Source organism: Notothenia coriiceps, unplaced genomic scaffold (assembly GCF_000735185.1).
Source record: "Notothenia coriiceps isolate Sejong01 unplaced genomic scaffold, NC01 NC01_scaffold00022417, whole genome shotgun sequence".
Taxonomy (NCBI): Eukaryota; Metazoa; Chordata; class Actinopteri; order Perciformes; family Nototheniidae; genus Notothenia; species Notothenia coriiceps.
This window is the reverse complement of record NW_011355118.1, coordinates 1-7,779: the sequence shown is the minus strand read 5'-3', so window position 1 is coordinate 7,779 and position 7,779 is coordinate 1. Positions and strand designations below refer to the sequence as shown.

General features: G+C 40.5%; 1 long non-coding RNA gene across 1 annotated transcript; it reads right to left on the bottom strand.

Moving 5' to 3' along the window:
* Positions 1 to 530: 530 nt before the first annotated feature.
* Positions 531 to 7,779, bottom strand: LOC104953962 (uncharacterized). The gene is made up of 3 exons (XR_799278.1): positions 7,713 to 7,779; positions 6,350 to 6,352; positions 531 to 541 (listed from the first exon to the last, which is right to left on the bottom strand). It is a non-coding gene; the product is annotated as an uncharacterized lncRNA (long non-coding RNA).

The following is a 7,779-nucleotide window of genomic DNA, read 5'->3' as shown; positions in this document are numbered from 1 at the left end:
CTTTAATTCATTTTTTACTAGACAAACAAAAAGACTACTTCGGAAATATCTTACACTTCACTATAAGAGGGTTACAAGCCATACCCTACATGTTCAGTATTGTTTGTAGCCAACAACACAGCACAGCAAGATGGCTCTGGGTTCAAACCCAGAGTCCTCCAGCAGGTTAGGTTAAATGGAGAATGATTGTCTGTCTATGTGTCCGCCCTGTGATTGAGTGGCTACATGCAGGGTGGACCCCGCCTCTCGCACAATGTCAGCTGGGATCAGCTCCAGCCACCCGTGACCCTCTGAGGATAGGCGGTTATAGATAATGGATGGATGGACGGATTTCCAACCTCACAACAAGAATGTCTTTCATATGCTCTTCAAATGCCTTCTAAAATGATCATCAAACTGGTTATATAATGTCTTAAATGTCAATTATATGTGGAATTATGCCTATCCCAGGTTTTCATTGACATCAGTATCCCTTTGTTTATCTGAAGCAGTAGACTTTTTAATGAAGTTCACAGTTGAATGGTTCTGAGTGCATGTTCTCCTTAATGAATCTCCCTGTTACAAATGAATTTATTTTCAGTAACATGCCACTAATTTACGATTAATATGACACATCATGTCTCTCCAGTCTGTATCTGAAGACAGGTGCAGTCTATCTCTCAAACATGAACACAGTCATATTGTTTGTTTACCATTATCTGCATCATGGCTGGTTTTATTTGATTTATATACCTTTTCTTCTTATCTTTTGCAGCATTTTGAGACATTTCTGTAGTTTTGCCCTCTACATTTATTTTTGTCTGACAGACGCTTTGTTTTCATTCACTCTGCTTGAGACTTTTTTTCCCCTTTTGTACAAACAATAAAAACACTAGACAAACAACTGAAGGAACAGATCATGAACTCTATCAATTGCATGTTCTGCTTCTTGCTTCTGATGCTACTGATACTGCCATTACTATTGATATTTTGTATCACATGAAACCATTTTGAGTAATAATCCATGACATTTCCATTTGTCACTCTACGTTATTGTTTGATACAAACTATATCCACTCCATCGAGATCAGTTTAAGCACACAAATGGGACACTATATCTAGATATTTAAAAAATATCTGAGTGAAAAAAGATGGCTAAGCTTTCTTTTGGCCTTTTGACTATATTAATATAGTCACCAATAAAAGAATCACCAAAATATACTGTAAGTGTATTTAAGCGAACATATTCATTTTACTTGTACTTCTACCCTGTGGTAGTGGTACTTTTACTCGAGTAAACAGCACTACATTTTTGAGTATCAAGTTAAAAACACATTTTTCAGACAGTTAAAGGAATACTATAGGTTTAATTTGAGATTCTTTTTTTTTTTTAGACTCACCAGTAGAGTCTTTGTGAGTGGCTTGACTTGTGAATATTGTATCTTTTTGAGGGCTAACATAGAGGAAGCACCTTCAATGTGTCGGTTTTAGACCATTTTGATCGGAGTGGGCATGCCATTTTGGGCGGACGGAATATAATAAGCAAACCTGTTACCTACCATAATGGTATGCTTCTCCCTAAAAGCAGCAATGTACCTCCACAATAAACAAAAAAACACAACCCCTGCTCAAAGCCGCTGTTGGTGTGGCAACTGGTTGTTATTCCAAAGCAACCTGTGTAATCAAACAGAAGGTGACCCACACGAGACCCAGTGTGGATGGTGAAAAGTACAATAGTTTCCCTCCCTCAGCATCTAACTCAGAGGAGCACGGCTGCCTGCAATCAGGAGAGACGAGCCGCTTAATGCCTTTTGTCCCTGTGCCCAGGCTGCACCTGCTCATTAAAATCACTGTTCAAAGAGAGAGGTGGCCAGTGTGCAGGTACGGGTGGCTCACTCTGTATGCAAGTTGCTGAAGCACTGAGGCCCACACACCGCACATGTCCACATCTGTTCCTATCTAATTACACCATGTGCACATGCCTACACGCACATCCCAAGTAAAGTATGTCCAACAGGAATATCTGAGTATATTTATATTATAGCAGGATTTTAGGTCTGATTTATGTGATGGTATGACAAGTGGTGATAACTGTGTGAATGAAGTACTGTATTAAGCTAAGCTGGCAAATTTAGCATTACAAACGCCAGTGAATTAATTGTAGTATTAGACCATCAAATTTGATCAAAATGGATCCAAATTTCAAAATAAAGCTTTGAAGTTCAGCATCATGAAGGTCTTGAAACCTCAATTACCAAATGTGTAACTACAGCAATTATTTACTGCCAGATTGGACACTGTACATTTAAGTGTCAACAACATCTTGGATTAGGGCAAATCGTTCGAAATGGCTGCCATTGTTGTCAACATCGTATTTTGACGATTTTAACGACTTTTCATGGGATTTTAGGCGGACAATTTAATTAGAATGCATTTATTCATTCAATTTAAAGTTGATTGATTCTCTGGGAACCATTCCTTAAAGTTCAGAGGCCGACTTCCTTTTGGAATTACATTATACCTACCAAGGTTTTTCCTGGATATGATACACATACCTACCAAGTTCATAAACCTACGTGAAACTTGAAGATGGGTGCATTATTCCAAAATTGTTGGAGGGCGCTAATGAGCCTACTGGCAAAGCCCAACACCCATGTAAGCTATTTTGCCAGTGACGCCTGTGTTTCTTTTAGCATCGCAAGACACTCAAAAATGTGTCAAAGGAGGCCAAATAATATGAATTTAACAAGTAGACTTTAGTAACTTTTTTTTGTTTGTTTAGGGTCTATGTACACATTTTATATTTCAGAGATTGACAACTAAAAATTATTTTCCATTAGGTCAACTGGTGCCTAATATATATTGAGTCAAACAAAGTTGTCTAACAACTACAACATTTAATTTAGAGTTAGTTGGTTAGAGTTAGGAACAAAAAAGTAAAACATGGGATGGATTCAATAAAGGAAAGTTTTGGGTTCTGTAAAAACTGAAGAGGCACATCTCATGTCAACTGCCCAAAGGCGAATGGAGCATTTTCGTTTTTTTCAAATAAAAAAGTTTCCTTGAATGTGCTGGCATGTGCAGGCTTATGGATGTACTAATACTGCCATGAGCCCTGGCTTTACTCCCACTGGTACCATCCATTCTAAAAATGTAAGGGGTCATCTTTCGGAGGGGGTATAAGTATCAACCAAGTGGTATAGTTTGACTGCAACTACTGTGCTGCTGCTGCCTTTCTCCTCTACTGCAGGCTATTACCCTCAGGCTAACTCTATTAGTTCCCATGAGTGGTAAAGAGGGAAATGCTACTTCTACATTCATTCCTTCGAGCATATTTCAGACTGAAAGCACTGGGATATTTATGATGGATATTTCATGGACTGAATGGCTTTGTGTCAGGGATGGATGCACTCTTTCCTCTTTTTATTCATGGACGGATCCTACCTTGTGAACACTAAAGCATCTGGATACGCTTATTTTCTGCTTGAAGGTACAAGAAAGTTCCAAGTCTACAGCATGTAACTGTCTAGTAAACATGCTTACCTTAAAATATGTAGCTGAGGCATGTTTACATGCTTTAATGTTCATAAAGGGTTTGGACCAGTTTCTCTGTCTGAAACAAAAGCTTTCGTTTAAAACAAGAGCCAAGTCTGTTCTGATTGGTTAGCTGGCCGGCTCCATTATGATCTTTTACCCGCTTAGAGATGTGTCGGAAATGTCCTGCCCCTTAGCCTGTCAAGTAGAATGTATTGAAGCATTAGCAAAAAGAAGTCCAAGTGTTAGTGAGGGAACTCTGGGATTTTAGCCTTTGCAGACCCTTTACATGCACAAAAACCTATTTAACACACTACAGGAAAGGAAAACCCCCCAAAAAGCATATGGCCTCTTTAATAACTGCAATATATCAACATTTCTCTATCACTTTTCCAACCTGCCACAGTGAATTATTTCGAACAAACCTTTGACATACCATTAAATTGTCAAAATAATCATTCAATCGTATTAATGGTTCAGAATCAATGATAATTTTTTTGTCGCACAGTGCAGATGAAAGGCAAAAGTAAAAACTGAAAAAGTGGACATATAACAGTTTTAAAGGAGCCTAAAAATAAATCACAATTTATATTCTCAATTACTTATACTATTCTGTAGGCCAGCTTATAATTAAAGAGGACTCATTATCAATACAAAATATCTTATTTTCTAAGGTTATATTGTTCTGTTGTCCTAACCCTAATCCAACATGAGGAAGGACACATGGTTAATATAAATCCAATATTCAGTTGTTGCTCTAAGTTAGATTTAGTGTTAGCCTATCCCCACTTTTGAGGTACATACTGTATCTGCTAATTGCTTCATCCAGTTCACTAGATAGTCTCCAACAGTGTCTGTCTGCGGTTTGGTGCTGGGCAGGTACAGTGTGTTGTCAGAGCTTTCACGCTGAAATATATGGGATTAGTTTTGTATCATAAAGATAAAGCAACACTTTCTCAGAATAAAGCAAAACTATGAGTTTAAAAGAAAAAAAAACTGAGTCAATCAAAATAAAATACATTTCAAAAATAAAACTATAAGTTGCAAACAAATCATTTGTGTAATCATATAAACTATAAGTATTTTTTCTATGTTTTAACTAGGGCTGTCAAGTTAACTCGTTAACGCAAAAAAAAATGAACGCCACTAGTTATTTTAACGCGATTAACGCATGTGTATTTTTTGTCCTCGGCCGCCCCGTAGTTTCAGAGCGCATCGAGTTTAAAATACCATCTACAAGCTGATGCTGACAACCCCGCTGCTGCTGCCCGCTTGCTGCAGACCACACTTCCACGCTCACCAGCAGGCCCTGACTGGCCATTAGTGATGGTTCGTTCGCGAACGATTCGTTCCTTTTGAACGAATCTTTGAAGTGAACGAGATGAACTGATTCCTCCCACAAAACGATTTGTTTGTTTGAGTCGCCGCTTTCCGCCAAAAGCTAAAGAGAAGTAAATCGCGAACGACGAACATAAAGAACTGGCGGAAACAGTTCAGAACTGTTTCCTACAGTTATTTTATCTTATATCCCTTTCTTTCAAGAGGAGGGTCCCGTTAGGGCCCCTCCAAAATACTGGATGTTCCATCTGCACAGAGTTGGACTCAGTTAGACAACTACCACAAATACAATGAAATACTTTACTGTTGGACTCAGTACTAGTTGGACTTCTACCACAAGTAGGCTACTATGAAGTTATTTTACTGTATAAGCCTACTTTTTCAGTTATTCTCTGTCAAACTGCTGTGGCAGAAAATCATTTTATCTCTCATAAAATATGGCAGAAAACATGCAGTTTGACAGAGGATTAAAACTGTAATCAGAGCCCTCTCATCTGAGCTCCGTTACACACACACACACACACACACACACACACACACACACACACACACACACACACACACACACACACACACACACAGCGTTAGCGGGACATTCTCCTCCCACTGTTGGCCCTAAAAGCTTCAGAGGACGGATACCTGAACCGTAGCGTCCAGCTAGCTTAGCCGCTAGCTTAGCGATAAATACACACAGCGTTGTATTCTCCTCCCCCTGTCGGCCCTAAAAGCTTCAGAGGTCGGATACCTGAGCTCCATAGCGTCCCGCTAATGTGAAACACACACACACAGCGTTAGCGGGACATTCTCCTCCACCTGTCGGCCCTAAAAGCTTCAGAGGGCGGATAGCTGGGCTCCGTAGCGTCCCACTAGCTTAGCCGCTAGCTAAAGGTAAACAAAAATAGATGGGTGCATAGAATATGAATAAATCGTCACCGATGTGGAGGATATATTTTTTTATTCACTTTGAACTCGGCCAAGTGGAGTTTAATGCTTTGGGATTTAAGTTAGGCCACATAGTACGTGCATGGGTTTGAAAGTATAACGTGCTAGCCTGCTGTAATACATCGTATAGTCAGGCACACATTTATGAGATTTAACAATGGCCTATTATATTTCTTAAATAATATGTAGCCTATTCCCAGAGCATAATTCATGGGGTAACAAGGTGAGGGTGTAAAATGTGTTTTAATATCATAAATGTTACGCCAGCAAACTTCTTGTACGGACTTCGGCAGTAGTGAAGACTCACTACGAACGAGCAAATCACCAGAAGTCGTTTGCGAACCGGTGAACGAATCAGTGAACAAATATTTTTTTGTCTCAGGCTGAACTCTGCTCATGTACTACTGCTGTCTCTACACGGACCACTATTGCGGTAAGCATGTTGTAACTTCCGGTTGTTGTTGTCATCTCCGGGTATCCCGTGTGCCTGTTCTGTTGCTGATAGCTTATTATCTTAAACTTAATCGATCGTTTTAAAACTCTTGATCACGGCAACTGCCTGACGTTGTAATCAAACGTTACTACAGCTTAAGCACTCACAACTCTCCTTCACTTAGCGACTGGAACTCCACAGTTGCCTACACTCTTTTCGGGTTTGCTAACGGTAGCTACTTTAGCTTGATAGATAGCCATGGCTCTTTCCCCACCCTCGGGTGCTATTTCCTGCTCTAACTGTCTCATGTTTGGTTACTTCCCTACCTCCTTTACTGGTACCGATACATGTGTTAAATGTAGTATAGTTGTTAGGTTGGAGGCGGGAATCATAGCCATAGAAGCCCGGCTCCGCATCTTAGAAAGTAACTCAGCTACAGTAAAGCCCATGTTAGCCGGTGTGGACCGGCAAAAGGTAGCTCCTCTTAGCCGTCCCCCGGCAACTCCCGAGCAGCAGGGAGATTGGGTGACTGTTCAGAAGGGGCATAACGCGAAACCCGCAGGTCCCCACCAACCCGTTCACGTATCTAACAGATATTCCCCACTCAGCGAGACACCCGCTGAGAAGCCAACTCTGGTTATTGGTAGCTCTATTATGAGACACGTGAATTTAGAGACCGAAGCCTCCACAGTCACATGCATTCCGGGGGCCAGAGCGGGCGACGTTGAGGCGCATCTTAAACTGATGGCTAAAAATAAACGTAAATACAGTAGGATTGTTATTCACGTCAGTGGTAATGATGTTCGTGTACGCCAATCAGAATGCACCAAACTTAATGTGGCGTCGGTGTGTAGTTATGCTAAAACAATGTCGGACACCGTAATCTTCTCTGGTCCCCTCCCCAATCTGATCAATGATGACATGTATAGCCGCATGTCATCATTTCAGCGCTGGTTGTCTTGGTGGTGCCCAGCAAACAATGTGGGCTTCGTAAATAATTGGACAGCCTTCTGGGGAAAACCTGGTCTGATTAAGAGAGACGGCATTCATCCTACTTTGGAAAGTGCAAATCTCATTTCGGCAATCATTTTAGGGCTTTGTGGACTTAATCCATGACAAACTGGGGTTGAGACCAGGAGGCGGAGGCGCAGTCTTACACGCTTCTCTGCGCTCTCTCCTAGGCAGTCATCCATAGGAATCCCGAACCCAATAAAATACCCAATATTAACGGTGTGTGTGTCTGCCCAAGGAAAATTTAGGTAAAACCTAATAGAGGTGTCATACATAATAACCTAATAAAAGTAAATGTAACAACTACTACAGTGCAACAAAACAGGAAGATTAAATGTGATCTCTTAAACATAAGATCTCTAGCATCTAAAGCAATACTGGTAAATGATTTAATATCAGATTATAATATTGATATATGCTGTCTCACTGAAACTTGGTTGAGACATGAAGAATATGTCAGCATAAATGAGGCCACTCCACCCAGCCATATCAATACTCATATTGCCCGAGGCACGGGCCGAGGAGGTGAAGTTGCAGCAATC